Raw genomic sequence first — 17,475 nt, 5'->3', positions numbered from 1 at the left:
CCCTAGTCTTAAATGAATGAGGTATAGAATTATGAACAGCTTCAGAAATGGTAGGTTGGCTGTCGTGAATGAAATGAAATTGAAATCAATTTTAAAAACCGCTGATAACATTTTTATCGGTCGTAATGTGAAATCGGAGGTCAGCAATCTTGAATATAAGGAAATTTAAAGTTGTTTTGACAACTATTTTAAATGTTGCAGCCTTTGCCTGAAAAGCAAAATGCTACAAGGATCTAGGGTTCCAGTAGGTATAGTACCCTGGTACGATAAAAAAAAAAATACACACATAGAATAAACGGTGGAGTTTAATTTACTTAATGGGTCAAGGGTCTTGTATTTCTGTATTACAAATTAAATCCCTTTCAGGATCAGGGTAAGTCCACAAGATTTTGTCCGTAATGCAGCATTGTGGATTATGTGCCAGTTTACAAAGTAATGGAAATCTGCAGTGTTCCGTGGAGGTTAGCATCCTGTTCTTTGATGAAATTTTATGCCTGGTGACATTGGTGTAAAAGCATGGGTTTTTATTCTGTTCTTAAATTAGGCATAGCAATTCTTACGTTGTAAGTTTTATTTGGCCATAATACCATTCGAATCATTTCAAAAATACTTCCAGGTACTAGTGAATCCGAACTTTATGGAGCCGGGCTAACTTACAAAGTTTCTCTTGTGAGAAATAGGACACTCTGGTGAAAAACTTAAACTAAAGACTATTACTGTATCCATACCACTGAAAAATTGGAATACATACAGTACTCTTCAAGGTTGGTTTCTTAAAGCTTGAGGTGAGAAACTTTAGTGTCTTGTAAACCAACCAATCTTTTACCTCCACCCCTACAGGAGCCCTGCCCCTGTAGGGGTGGAGGCGCCTCTCATGCCCTGTACCTATAGGTCACATGACCAATAGGAAGCGTATGAGGTTCAAACAACCAGCCAACCAACTAATCAGTTTTTTCTTTCAGGTGTTAAGCAGATGAGTGTAGATGTTAGAAGTTAAATATACTTTTATATTTTTAGGAATTTAAAAGTAACGTAACTGCTTAACTGGAGCTTTCAAATTTGTTGAACTTTGGTTTTTCTGTTTTTATTTATTATAATGTTCAGTAGACTAACATAACTGCGTATTTGGAACTTGAAAATGTAATTTAAGATTTTTCTTTCTGAAGTTCAGTAATAAGAAAATGAAACTTTAAGTTTACATAAGGTACATTGTTATTACATTGCTTTGAAATTTGATACTTGACATATTTTTTTGCTGAGTAGATGCAACATGTAAACTTTGTTTTGGAACTTTATGTAGCATAAATGATAGCTTCCACTTGTTCATGGTTCTAATTACACAAATTTGCAATTCAAGTTTCTTAACTTTATTAGTTAAGATTAGTGCCAATAATATAATGAGCAATATAAAATTCATACAATATACAAACTCTAATTATACTGTGCAAACTATAAACCCAAATTATAGTTGATCGAATATGCTTTAGTTATCTTAGTACGCTTAACCATCCGACCACTTTTTTGAAAGCACTTCTTAGACATTTTTCTGGAGGGTTTACTCAGAGGCTTTGTAAGTTTATTGGTACGGTAAAAAAAATTTTCATCTTAAGTAAAAGCTTCATTTCATCAAAGTTAACATTAACTATGATCTGTAACTTAGGTGATGCTCTTGCATTTTTTAAGGCGTTTTCTTCTATTTACAGAATAGGCTTTCTGAAATGGATATTTAATGCACTGAAAGCACTATTTGGATTAGTCAAGTACTCGTTTGTTGGTTTTACCCCTCACAAGAGGTTTCCAGGCTGAAGTGATGTGAGAATTATTGGAGCCTGGGATTGATGATTGCTTTATCATTAAGCTTCACTTATTCGATGGTTAACCTGTGTAATTCGTTATTTGAAATTTCGATAAATTGTCATAAATGATGCATATGTAAATTTGAATGTTCTTACCTCCACCAGTAGCAATTTTTAATACCTAATCAGAGTAAAAGTTTAGGCTAGATTATTGCAAATTTTAAAACACACAAGTAGCCTTTTATGTTCCTGTTATCAATATTTGAAAATTAGTGTTGCTTCTTAATTCCTGTTAGTTTTGAGTAAATCTTTACTTTGAGTTGAGGTATTTAATAGCATGGAAATATGACTACTGAACATTAATTGTAACACTAAAATATTTACAGTTTCTCTAAATGGACTTCAGGGTTAACACATAATGTGGTTATTGGATAGGTACCATGGTCTGAAATCAAACTATGCATAGCTGTTGAAATCTACAGGGAAGATGAATCAGTTACTCAGTAGCAGCTTACTAGTTACTATAGAATAAATAAAACCTCCTGCAGTTTGCCGTTGCATAGTTAATACCAGTGTGCAGTTTTATTACTTTGACTAATCATGATAAAACTAAAAACAAATGTGTAGGTTGTCTGACTTATGTGCGGAGTGTTTAAAGCAGTTGAGAACTAAATAGCGGGTTGTTTCACTGTATCTTAAAAATTCTTTTAAGAATTCGAGTGATCTACTGAGTTTCTATGACTTGCCTTTTGGAGATGTCAAGGTATTTCTATGAATGTTCGTGTCCCATGTCTAGGAAAAGTAGCTTCACTCAAAGGGTTCTTTGCAGCACCATTTTCACTGGGAGTCTCTCCCTGGCTCTTTTGTCTCTCATGCACCATACCTTCAATGTTCTTGATGACTTTTCATTCCTATTACATTGAAAATGTTTTCAGAAACAAAAGTTCTCTGATTTTTCAATTTAAATTCATTTACTTTCCCCTAGTTCTTGGCCTTCAGGATTCATGTTTTCTAGAAAACCCTCATGTTTTCTCCAGTTGCCCTTTGTCAGTACACCACTGTAGCTTTATTTAATTACTAATAGTCGATATCCTCAAACTTATGGGTGCCCTAGTTTCCAGTATATATTTCATAAAGGATTCTTTGTTGGTGCTGATTTGAAATAACTTTTTTTTTTATTCTGTACGTATTACATAAGTTTAATACCTTAGATATTCTTTGCCTTCCATTTTAAAATGAATAAGCTAGTTGTCACTAGACAGTTGTAGCCCTAGAAGGGATTCTATCAGCTGGCCATCTACTATATATATATATCCTTCAGAGTTGACCCATTCTGATAATACCAACACGGGCTTTTATGGTACAAAGAATACTCGTAGAGTAAATCAGTGTCCGTGCCTGTCGAGTACACCGTGGACAAGATTGTTTGGTACAGAAGACAAACTTCTTCATTTGACTGGGAGTATCATGCATAAGGCGCTCCTTTGCTTGGGGTAAAGATGAAGAGTGTGAAGGACTTTTGTCTGCCAATGATTCCCAAGACTGCAATGGACTCTTTGATTGAGACCAATATTGTCATTCACGACCCTGTGGTCTCATTAAATTCCTAAATAATAGTGATGCTAAACCTCTGTTTTTCAGAGATTTTAGAAAAATGGATGTAAGTAGCTGGATTTATGCCAGGATGGGCTTTTGTTTTCTTGAGCATCGTATATAGAATTAGGAACTTGAAGGATCTTTTACACCTTACTAAATTTAAGGGGAACCCCTCCCCTTTGGGGGTGGTTTTGGGTGCGGAGGTCGATTTTCTGTTTTACTCATTTTCGGCAACTGTTACGTGTGCTGCTGCCAGACGTAAAATAAAAGCGCTCTATCTAACCTACAAATGGGTAAAAAATGCCTTTTGTGAAATTATTCGCAATAAAAATAGTCATGAAATCATGATATCCGTTTGTTGTGCTTCATTTTACACGAATTTGACGTAGATAATCAACATTTTTATACGATATTTTTTCCCTCCTTTGTCAGTCGACACTGAACGACGGTGCTAGGCACTCACGGCACTGCCGCCAGAAACCTTCAGCAGTGTTGCCAGACTGTCAGAAATTTGTAGGAGATCTGAAATTTTCAACTATTGTCAGAATTTAAGAAATTATGGCAGAATCTTCAGAAATTTCATATAATTGGCAGATATTTTTCAGATTTCTATAATTATCTCCAGAATTCTAAAAATGTACAAAAAATTCATCCGGTCCTAGTAAGAAAATATATTTAAATATTTCAAGTTATATTACCTACCCTTTTCCACACACACACACACACACACACACACACACACAGAGAGAGAGAGAGAGAGAGAGAGAGAGAGAGAGAGAGAGAGAGTGAGTAATTTTCAGACATGCCGGAGCCAGAGCCCGGAGGGGGCATGGTGATGCCACCGTAACGTCGCGTCGCCACCGTCCGTGACCAACGGTCAAGCAATAGAGTAATCGTACTATTATCTATATCTACTCTATCTCTAATATTCGCCAGGTTCACACGGATTCGAACTTCAGTGTTCTTTAGCTTGTTAGCTTTTCGCCTGATTGACCATCTTCTGGTAGGATCCTGTTACACCCATGGGTACATAGGTACGATAAATGTAAGCCGTTATCCAACATTTAAAAGAAATATTAAATTATTTGTTGAAATGAGACCATAGAAGCAGCCTTGTATGTTAGCCAATTTTTTTATTTTTTTTTAGTTTTAGTCAAGACCAGTCTATCCGTCCCCATGTGGTTGTCGCTGAGATTTTGCGTAGATATATATATATATATATATATATATATATGGATAGGTGTTGGATAATTCAAGTGCTTGGTCATAACTTTCATGTATAATATACGTTTGAATTTTTGCATAGAAATCATCTCTAAATATGGTTATGCTTTTGACTGTTGTCCTTTAGTAGTGTAGAATGAATATGGTTGGCAGATTTTGGTCATTGCAAAGTTGAACTGCATCCCATGGATTTTTTCCATCTCCTATGCATTTTCCTATGATCGTATTGCGGTTTTCAATTCACAATTATTGGTTGCAAACCTTCCATTATCTTCACTACATCATAACAATTTGTCTTAGGCCTATTGTAAGCTGTGTTGTATTAAGGTAAGTAGACCCCCGTAATGCGTCAGTAGTCCGTAATATCTAAAAATCTAAAATTCTTTTGAATTCATGTCTCAGGTCTCTGATGAAAGCAAATTTTCTCTAATTGTAGATGAAAGTGTAAAGTCACCAAATCGGCGCCAGGATAGTGTTTCGGCGGCGCCATTAATTAAGTCTCCGCTGAGCTTGTTTTCTTTGGTGACTTCCCGTTTTCTTCAAGCTCAATTAGTCACGCCTAAAACGTACCAGGTCACGCATTTTAATCATTTTTACTTTATGGTATTTATACGAATGTCACACATTGTGTATCACATGTTTCTTCATTCACAGGCATCAAGACTGTATCTATATTGTAGCTCTGTATGTTTTGTATTGTAATTTGTACTCGTTCACTGCATATTATTGTTTATTGTTTCGACCTCAGGTCACAGTCAATTCCATTGTCTCTCACGGCCCGGCGTCAGTCGGCCGCAATATAAGCTGCCTGGATCTGTAATAAAGTAGCAGTAACTTTTACCTGCTCGTTTCTTTGACACCTTACAGTGGTGACCCCCGGAGTATCCCGGAGCCATTAGCGGACTCACACGGCGACTCAGTCTTGGCTCCAGGATTTCTCCAAAACGCTCTTAGCGGCCTAAACACGGCGCTGTAACCAGCGTTTGAGCGTGCTGACTCGTCGGCGTACCCCACCAGCGTCACTAGCGGAACCACACGGCGCACGAAAGTGCGCACTGACGCGAAAGTACCCCACTCCAGTAAGGGGTCAAAGGAGCGAGCATGGACGCGATATCCCCTCCTTCATGCAGTTAAACGCGACCCCGCGGACTCCGAGGTTTACCTACCTCCCATCACAGCCGCGCCCGCCCCGCATCGAGGCCCTCCCGCAACTCCACACCAGCGCCCCAACACACGACGGCCGGGCAACACAATCGCGGGCCGCCCTCACCGTAAAGCTGCGCGCCGTTTACGCAGGGGAACCCATCGATGTGGCTGCGCAGGGTGGAGAGCCACTTCAGAATCGCGGACCTGACGGACGAAATCCTACAGGCCGACACAGTGCTCAACGCCCTTCCGGAGGACGGTACAGAAAACTCATCTCGCGAGTACCAAACACACACCTCACATACAGCACCACAAAAAAGTTCCTCCTCGAAGCTTGCTCCCTGCCCATCGCCGAGCGGGCCGCCGTGCTATTGACCTTGCCAATAATCCACGCCACGACCTCAACCCAAGAGACGCTTGGGGCATGGTCGTAGATCTCCTGTCAATACCAGTCTTGGGTGGCACAAACAAGCGGCAGGAGATAAGCTTCATACGGAAATCTTCCTTCGCCAACCTCCCGGAAGTACGCAACCAGATCGCTCACCCCTACACCATGCCTGTCGAGGACCTCAGAGGCGGCACAACACCTCACAGACTCCGTCAAGGCTTCACAGCGGCTAAAACCGGCCACACAGCCGGTCAGCTCCGTCCAGCCTGAAGAGGACGTAGAGCAGCCCGTCAACGCCATCGCCAACAGACGTCCACCGAACCACAGCAGACGGAGGTCCCCGGGCTTCTGTCGCTACCACAAGTGGTTCGGAAAGGACGCCCGAAACTGCCTGCCGCCCTGCTCGTTCAACCGTTCAAAAAACGGGGGTGGCGGCGGCCAGCAGGACAGGCCGCCATGGCAGCCGAAGAACCCAGGGCCTCAAAAACAGTAGGTTTTTACGTCCGCGACACCGTCTCCGGCAGGATGATGCTGGTCGACACAGGAGCCTTTAAGTCGGTCTTCCCAGCATCCAGAGAGGACCGCAACCAGACACCAGACCCGGCCGCTTTCCTGACGGCCGCCAACGGAACCCCCATCCTCTCCTACGGCACCAGGCTCCTGTCGATCTCCATCCTTGGCCAGAGTTACTCCTGGGACTTCATCGTCGCGGACGTAGGAACCCCACTCCTGGGGCCGATTTTCTGGCGCACTTCGGCCTGCTAGTCGACGGGCGCAAGCGCCTCCTCGATACCGACTCCTGCCGGTCTCTCCCGTTAACGGCGGGACCCAGACCCACCATCAGCGCCGTCGCCCCCCACCAGTATGCACACCTTCTGTCGGAGTTCCCTGAGGTATTTAAGCCCGAGCTTCGCCAAGTCCCCGGGGCCCCAGCCAAGCACGGCATATACCACCATATAGTGACTAAAGGGCCCCCGACACATGCGAAGTTCCGCAGGCTTCCCCCTCAGCGCCTTCAGGAGGCGAAAAAAGCATTAGCGGAGATGGAACAGATGGGCATCTGCAGGAAAGCCTCCAGTCCATGGGCCTCCCCCCTCCACATGGTGCAGCAGAATATGATAGGTTTTGGTGCTGATGCCGCAAATGCAATGTTAGGGGTGCATAATTCTCTGTCTTCACATTTAAAGAATGACATTAAGGGTCTATTTATCATGAAATGTATGTCACACATTTGCATTGTGTGCCTCTTATGCATGCTTAACTCTGCCTAGAAATATTGAAGACTTAGCACGTGATATTTTCGGCTACTTCCAGTGCAGCCCCAAGCGAATGGGGTCATTTCAAGAATTTCAGGTTTTTGTTAATGTGAAACCACATAAACTTTTGCATCCATGTCAAACCCGCTGGTTGTCATTACATATGGTTGTATCCCGACTTTTAGAGCAATATGATGCATTGATTTTGTACTTCACTGAAGCTGCATTCTCAGAACGATTGCTTGCTTGTGACAACATACTGCAGAGACTAAAGAACCCATTGACCAAACTATATCTAACGTTTTTGGACTTTGTTTTACCAATATTCAATTCTCTAAATAAATTAATGCAATCAGAGAGTACGCAGATTCATGTAATGCGGAAGTCAGTTTCTGCATCGTTCAAAACTTTGGTTGAATGCTATTTAGATGACAATTATTTAGAAAAGACACCACTAAACAAGGTTGCACTGAATGACCCCCATAAATTCAAATCCCTGTCTTCTATCTATTTAGGTGCTAAAGTTGGAATGCTTCTCTCGGAACAGCATGGCATCCCAACTCAAACACTTCAAGAGTTGCGACAGAGCTGCCTGAACTTTTGTATTGAAGGTGCAGCACAAATAAGAAAACGGTTTCCCTTCAATGATGTTATTTTTGAACAGTTAGAAGCGTTAGACCCCAAAGTTGTCAAGGCCAAATCATTGCCCTCCCTTGCTCCCCTTATGTCATCATTCCCAGCTCTAGTCAATGAGACCAATGTACAGAATATAGACAGACACTGAATGGCGGCTTTTGAGAAATAGTGAGCTTCTTTCGGAAGAGTTTGAAACTCCAACAAAGTTTTGGATCGCTGTTAAAGGAGTGAAATCTGGTGACGGAAACCCAATGTTTCCTAATCTGTCTGCTCTCATGTTGAACTTATTGTGTCTTCCTCACTCTAGTGCTACGGTGGAGAGAGTCTTTTCTGCCGTAAATAGAATGAAAACGAAACTTAGAAACAGATTATCAACCAAAACAATGAGTGGGTTATTACACAGCAAAAGACTACTTGAAAAGAAAACCTGCTATAATTTTACTGTACCATCTGAAATGGTTCGGATGATGAACAGTGACATTTACAAAAAAGAAAGTGCAGTCACTGATAATGTTAATGACAGTGAAGAGGAAATAATAGAAGAAAACTAATATTTTCAGTATTTGCCAATGATTTAGGCTAAATTTCATGTTAATTATTCCAATGTTCTGAAATTTTCATATTAATCACCTCAATTTTATGAATACATCATGTTAATTAACCCAATATTATGGAAGTTACATTTATTTTGTAGTGATCTAGAATTTTTTCAGTCAAAGAAATATATGATTCATTTCATTTAGTGTCAAAAAAACTTGTCAGTTAATATTATATCTTTATGTTTGCTGTTATTAATTTCATCGTTTTGAGTTCTGTTTTTATGAAAATTATAATTTGATGGATAAGAAGCAATAATTATTTTCAGGTAAAAATTAATTATTGAAAAATGATTTATTGGTTTGAATTTCATAAAAGAAGAAAATATAAATAGTTAATCACTATTCATGTACAATTGAGTTTTTCAATTTTATTTTGTATAATTAATGTACAATTAAAATTAGAATCTTCAGAAATTTTAAGAAATATCCAGAAATTTTGTTGGAAAATCTTCAGAAATTACACTGCGACCATCTGGTAACACGGCTTCAGTTACCCCTAGACTTGGACTATGTAAAGTTATGTCGCCCGAGCATTCCAAAGTTGCCAGCTATTGCTGTATCTTTTCATTGTTTTTTTTTTTTTTCGCTATTCACGCAAAATGCCAGGAAGAAATGGTTTCAGAGTAGGCAGAAAAGCCGTGCAAGGTTATCAGATGAACATAGACAGCAAAGATTGGAAAAAGAAAGAAAATGTAGTGTTTGATAAACATGACTTAACCACGGTGACTACCATCCACGTCAGCTGATGTTTCTGATGTAAACAACCACGGTGGTGATGCTGTTGGGGACGAAATCTTAAGGAAAGATACATAAACAAGAATTTAACTAAGTCTGGGAAAGTTAGATTCCATAAAGGGTGAAAAGGTTAAACTAAGTGACACCACAATTGGTCACTTAGTTAGGTACCTGAGGGCGGCGATAAAAATTAAATTAAACACGGCGAAACTGAGATTCATCTACGGTTTCGCTCTGTTTAGTACTAGCCCCTGGGGGTGACAAATGTATTTCGCTTTGTTTAGTACTAGCCCATGGGGGGATCAAATGTCTGGTACGTACCGAAGTGTTCATGTCTATAATAGAACAGCAAACCAGATTATTCCCATGTAAAGAATAACGAACCCAATATATAATCTTCTTGTAAAGAATAGCGAACCCTGCTGTGATTGGCTTCGCTAATCTTGACATGATCCATCATTACAAATACTAAATCTCATCACCTTTATTAAATGGCAGGCATCATGGAACAGTGATTCTGACGATGACAAATTAAAGCAGATTAAAACTTCTGGATTGTGGTGGTGTTCAGAGTATCATTATGTAGCACAACTGACCACACCCATTCATGACCGTACATTTTCAGTTGGACGGTCACCTCTGTCCAAAAACAGTAGTAATTACTGCTACCACTTCGTCTGTGACTACATAGAGTAGACTACTCATGTTGTGCAAGTTATGATGTCTAACCTACCTGGCTAGGGGTTTCCAGTCCTGGCACTTTTCAAAACCACTTACTTTGAATTGGTATGGATCCCACTTCACAGAGGCTAAGGAGCAACGCAAAACAATCTTCGTTTTTCTCTTCTGCACACAGTGCTTTCTTCAAATTTCGATTATTAACTGGTGTTTACGTATTGCTTGAAGAATTCAAACCCGTGTTGGCATAAGACCAATAATAAAAACATCAACTGATATCTAGGACAAATCTCTTCTACTGACCAAAGTAATTATTAAGCCAAATTTCATATTCAATTTCAAGGCCTTTAGTAACAAATGTTCGTCAAGAAACAAGGTCAGGCTAATTCAGAATTAGGCTGACCTACAGTCTCTTAAGAATTTACGTTTTCTCTCTCTCTCTCTCTCTCTCTCTCTCTCTCTCTCTCTCTCTCTCTCTCTCTCTCTCTCTCTCTCTCTCTCTCTCTCCCCGCACGTACAAGCAATCGTTCTGTACGTTTTGCTTCCATAGAAAAACTTTAGAGAGAGCAAGAGACATTGATGTTTGCAAGTTTATACTCAGCAAGAATGATTGAGAGCTACGTAGGTATAGGATTAAGTTTGGTTTTTACGGACTGCTCTTGTGAGCAGCGGCGTAGCCTGTGGGGGGGTTGGTTGCTTAGGGGGGCCATGACCACCCAGTTGACAATAAATAGTTGCATTAATTACAATAAAATTATAAGCAGTTTTTCAAGATTGTCAATATTTTTTCAGGGAAAAAAAAATGGCCAGATTTGTTTTTTTGCTTTTGCGTGCAGTCCATTCGGTACCCTAATCCATCAGTTTTTTAGCTTGAATAAATATGTCTGCTGTGAATTTTCTAGTTTATTATCTTTTTTTTTTATTCTTGGAGACACACTGAAAATAGACACTTCCAATAAAGATGAAAGACGAAGACAGTAGAAGTTCCCCAAATGAGTGGGAAAAGGGTGAGCTATATATATATATATATATATATATATATATATATATATATATATATATATATATATATATATATATATATATATATATATATATATATATATATATATATATATATATATATATATATATATATATATATATATATATATATATATATATATATATATATATATATATATATATATATATATATATATATATATATATACTGTATATATATACATATATACATTATATAAATGTATATATATATATATATATGTATATAATTTATATATGTATTATATGTGTGTATGTATGTATATAGTCTTAAAAAATTTGTGCAATATCAAAATTGTCTTGACTGTTTGGGCCCCTTCAATAAAAAATCCTGGCTATGCCTCTGCTTGTGAGCTCATGGCATTTTTTTTAACTAACAGAGACCAGAAGTTGTGTTGTTCTGTAAGTGACCTCCACAGAAACTCAGAGTTTTCAGCCTTATTTAACCCTTTTATCGTGATCATGCCTCGGCTTACACGCTCACCTTCTATTTGTCCGTTTATTTATAAGTATCTTTCAGTTTTACTCTCAAGTAGAGATGAAGGCCTGGAGGGAATGTTAAAAGAAAATTACGGGACAGACTTATGCACACATGATGATGATGTATACCGAAGGTCAGCATTGTTTTCCACTAATTTTGGAATCTATTTAGACCATGCAACCAACTCTGGGCATAATCATTATTCATAACGCACATACCAGTAGTTGATATTTCAGTCCATTCAAAGAAATAGCTATATATCTATCTATCTATCTATCTATCTATCTATCTATCTATCTATCTATCTATATATATATATATATATATATATATATATATATATATATATATATATATATATATATATATATATATATATATATATATATATATATATATATTGTTATGAATGAGACTTGGCTGATGAGTTTATTACTTGATTTACGTAATTTTCATAAGGCCCTGCATGCCAAGGACACATGTAACTTGTCAATGAAGCTTCAAATTAACCTCAAAGACAGTCGTTAAACACTCAAGGTCGCCAGCCGAGGAGCTATTCTCAGTACAAAAAAAAAAATAATCAGTGAATATGGACTTTACGATAAACGTCGCCCGGCTTCGGACGCAGTCAATCTCTACTCGTTAATATGGTATTAAAAACACACCGGCTCTTCCGAACAATGGATTGAGACACAAGGCTGCATAACGATTTTGAAATGACTTGGTTAACGTTCCCTACTTCCTAGTTAATTCACTGGAATAATTGAATGTCGCTAAACAATATAAATTATGCTTAATCTAGACTTCGTGAAAGCGAAATGGGCTTGGGGTTTTATGGTGGTGAAAGAATGAAACAAAGGGAAACGGAAATACAGAAAAAGGGCTAGTAATTGACGAAGTTTTGAACAAAACACAGACTTTACCTTGGACAACTAGTTGTTGCGCATACAATGGACAATCGGAAGTTCTGGGAGTGATTCACCACTTCACTAGTAATATAGACAATAGGAAAAGAGACAAAGAGTTGTCCGAGCCGTAAGGGCTGACGTGCTCTACCGTCAGTAGTTAAACTCTCTCTGCTTGTCCTCGTTGGGGGCGCCAACACAAGTGGTGCCCCATGCCCTCAGGGTCTGAAATCTTGTCAAAACATCCATTGGACAGAACAGGTAAAAAAAAGGCTTAAGGCCACCTATCATAAGGTTGATTATGGAAATTTTCCTGTAGGGGTTAAATGCCTAATTCTACTGAGTTCTTGTTACAAATGAAAGTTAAAAGTTTAAACTGCCTACGTGACAACGGTCGATACACCTATCCTTTCCTGCCTTGGTTCATCTGATATTACTACAAATAAATGCCTCGTGGGCAAACAGCAGAAATATTTATAAATATATATATATATATATATATATATATATATATATATATATATATATATATATATATATATATATATATATATATATGTGTGTGTGTGTGTGTGTGTGTGTGTGTGTGTGCATATATGTATATATATATATATATATATATATATATATATATATATATATATATATATATATATATATATATATATATATATATATACATGTGTGTATGTGTATATATGTATATATATATATATATATATATATATATATATATATATATATATATATATATACATGTGTGTATGTATATATATATATATATATATATATATATATATATATATATATATATATATATATATATATATATATATATATATATAAAAGTGGACCCCTGCCTACACGTGGTTCCGGATTCATGGTTTCACCTATTCACAGATTTCTCTGTGGAGCATAGATACACATTATTTGCGGAAAAATCGCCTATTCGCGGTATTTTACAGAGAAATGATCACAAATTACTGTATTTTCATATAATTTTCATGACATAAATGCACTTTTTGTTATAAAACTATTAAAATATTCAGGTACTGTATAAACATTTATAGTGTTTTTGGGTGTTTTGAACTATCAAAATAACCAATTATAAGCATATTTAGAGGGGTTTTAAGTATACACGGATTTTAGCTATTCGCAGGGGGTAGTGGTAGGCATCCCCCATGAATATGAGGGGTCAATTGTATATACAGTACAGTAAACTCCCCGTATTCGTGGGGGACGTGTACCACACCCCCCCACGAATAGCTAAAATACTTAGAACCCTTCTAAAAACACTTAGAACTGCATATTTTGATAGTTAAACACACAAAAACAAACTAAAAATGCTTATATAGCATTATCCTACTTATGATGGGGTTAGGCTCCAAAAAACTCATCATTTGTTGGATAAAACGTATCTCGAATATAGCCTAGCCGATACTAGGGTATTCAGTACCATGTAAACGAATATGGTAGCCTAGCCTACACTATAAAGTATACTCTATACATATATGGTATAGTAATTATTAATATCAGCTAATTCTGGAGGTTCATGCAGAGTGACTTATGATAATTCAATGCAAAGAGAAATTGAATAACAAACAAGAATTAGTTCAGCCTACACTATGGTATTATACATATACGGTAGCCTAGCCTACATTATACTGTACTCTATATTCACACATCGTATTATACAAACATCAACATAATGAATATGTATCTTTTCCACGGATCTTTTAAAATGTTATGCCTTAATTCACTGTATCCAGTAATATTATATATTATATTCTTATATTGCTTTTGTATTATAAACTGCGATCAGTGTTTTGGTTTGGAGCGCTTTTCTTGTTTCTAGTTAGCATAAATGAATCTCTAGATACTTTATTTATATGGGATAAGGTTATTTTTCGTTAAATGAAGTGTTTTTAAGTCGAAATGTAACTAAAATACATCTCGTTGTGAAATTAACTTAGCTATTTTTTCGTTAATAGATGACGTTGGCCGTTTGGGGGCATTTGTTTTGTGCAAAAAAAATCAAGATTCCATTCACTATTTTCACTTCATTTCATCATAATACGAGCTTTACATATTTATTGTTTATCGGCGTAAAAGTAGTAGTAATATGTTCTTTCATGCCCAGTAGTTTTGATTAAAATACTTTCTCTCCAATTTTAATTACGGTCGAGTTTCATCCATTTTGCCGATGCATGATAATTTATTGTCATTAGCAGCTTTAACATTGTTTTCTCAGCTACAGCTTCAACTTGCAGCTTAAATTTAGCAGTATATTTCCTTACCAATCTTTTATCCATACCGAATAAGGATATAATGTAAAAATACATCAGTCCTATTCTACTTAACGTCATTTGTACTATGACTACGGCAATTGTTTATTACCGTACGATGGTTGAAATACAAGCAAAACAGCTGTTGTTATCCGATTCAGTGATAAGCAAAACAACAGTTTCTTGTTTGGTTGTTTATGACCGTACAAATTTACACAAGGGTATAATGTTACTAACAATACTTTTATCGTTCTCTTTTGCTTTTTTAACCAGAAGATGGGATAAAGAGATAGAGGAGTTTCGGCCTCGAAGGCAAAATTTTGTCAGTGATAGGAATTAGGTAATGTAAATTTATATATTTTGCTTTCAGTTTTAGTGGGATAGAAACATAATTCGTTAGGAGCGGTTATTGACATATTATAACAGAACTGTTGGACTTCAAGGGAGAGAGAGAGAGAGAGAGAGAGAGAGAGAGAGAGAGAGAGAGAGAGAGAGGGGATAGGTTCTGTTTTTTTTTAAATATTACTTAGGGTGTTAGATGTTGCTTTCCACCCCGCTAGATTATTTAGCCCATCATGGGGATATAGGCATGATTGATTTTGCTAGGCAGTCCTATGTAGAATTTTGTATTCTCAGGTAAATTGCTTAGCCTACCCCCACCTCTTGTGTTGGTAACCTATCAATTTAAAGTACAGGTAACCCTTTTACTGGGCTACTACGTCCCATATATACATTATAATTTTGCAATTTACCAAACCCATTAACTCCCTTGTACTTCTTAAACTAATTGCACTTTCGTGCTACTCAATTTTTGTGTCCTTCCACACCTATTTGTACTTACTGTACCACAGTTTTGCACCTACGTGCCCCTTTTACTTTTTGTGTTACTAACACAGTAAACCCTTGTGGTGCCTATTGTTGCGCTGAATGTGCTTTTGATTAATTTCACTGTTCTGATTGAACCACCCATGCTTTGTGTTGGAGTAATCATACCCTTGCATTGTAGGCTTTGACCTGTGTCTTGAGCCCAAATAATCATATCTTTGCATTTGTAGGATTTGACCCTTGCATCATGTTATAATCACACCCTTGCATTCGTAGGCTTTGACTCATGCAGCATGTTACAATACTTATACCTTGGCATTTGTAGCCTTTGACCTATGAATTGTGTTCCAAATACTCACACTTCTCTGCATGTGTAGGCTATGACCCGTGCATTGTGTTAATCCTCAAATTTTATTAGTGTCATCCTTACCATAGGAGCACTCCTATTGTAGTTGGAGTCTTATACTGGCCCACCTTAATATTTTGTTTGCATTACACTCTGCCTAGTTCGCAGTGCCATTTCCATTCCGTGCAATTGTTTGCATGGCTACTCATTATTCATTCACATGTGCCTACAATGCAAAGCCTAAAGGCAATGACTTTCAATACAGTACTACTTTTGCACTGCTAGCTCATCCATAATAAGTCATCTAGTAGTTGCAATATTCAACCTCTAGCACCTCAGCCAAAATGGCCATCTATGAGGAGGCAATTGCTTTCTACTTGCGGATAGAACAGAGGGCAGGTCATTCTGGGCTGCCATTATGAGCCTGTGCAAAAGAGTGGATGGAAGGTTGGCTTGCCAGGCTCCCATGGCACCCATCCGAAGCGAAGGGGGAGCCCTTCCACTAGGACCTCCAGTTGAGGGGCCCATCATTGTGGCATCTCTCAGAGGTTATGACAGAAGTTGATGGATCCTCGCTCGCCAGGACCTCCACAACAGGATATCCCTCATACAGAAAAAACAGGTACCGGCTCAGGTCCACATCCCCCTAATAAAACAATAATTTATGAAAATGTAGACAAGGGTAGGAAAAAACTCCCAGCTGTCTGTTTGAAGGTGACCACACCCCAGCACAGTAGAATTAGTACCTTTGGGGTAGTGGATTTCCTTCCCGAAGACTACGAGCTACTCATAGGACAGGCCTGTAAGTCTCGCATCTTTCCTAGGCCTGACCTGGGTCCTCCTCCAGACCCAGTGCCACTGCCAGTGCCTGCCCCAAACCCACAGTCCAAGGGCTGGGCTCCTTCCAAGAGATGGATGCGGAAGTTCTGCACGTTGTGCAGCATGCGAGGGCATTCCAAGAATTCCGCCCTGTGTCCCACTAGGTCCATTACATCTCCTCCCAAATCTGTAAATGATTGTATCATGGACTCCCTACAGACCAACCTAGAGGAGACCAAAACCTCAGTCGCCATCCCAGAAGACTACTCCCCAGATGCATATCGGCGTGTAAATCCCTTGGCTGATGTAGAGGCGAGAATTTCTATAATCGGCGAGAATTTCTATAATCGCGTGGCACACACTACCAGAGGGCGCCCAAGTCTGAGAGGATGAAGGAATGACCTTCGAGTAGGTGAATGGCACCACAAGGACTATTCCAACAGTCCTCCTATGGTGAAGATGCCCCAAGTAACACAACAGTGCCACCTGGGGTGGTGGAGAACAATCACGAGTCTTACCACATCATCCTTGGCTGTGACCTCCTAGAGGGTTACCTTCCATGGATGGGACCACCTCCACTGCTGGATCGATATGCTCTGGCCTGGCAAAAAGCCAGAGCCAACAAACGCTCTTTACAAGATTTGCCAGTTTCGCCATCATGTAAAGAGCGAAGCAAACAACATCTGCAGAACATAAGGCATTATAATCAGACGTCG

Source organism: Macrobrachium rosenbergii, chromosome 1 (genome assembly GCF_040412425.1).
Source record: "Macrobrachium rosenbergii isolate ZJJX-2024 chromosome 1, ASM4041242v1, whole genome shotgun sequence".
Classification (NCBI taxonomy): Eukaryota; Metazoa; Arthropoda; class Malacostraca; order Decapoda; family Palaemonidae; genus Macrobrachium; species Macrobrachium rosenbergii.
Note: the sequence above shows the minus strand (reverse complement) of the source record.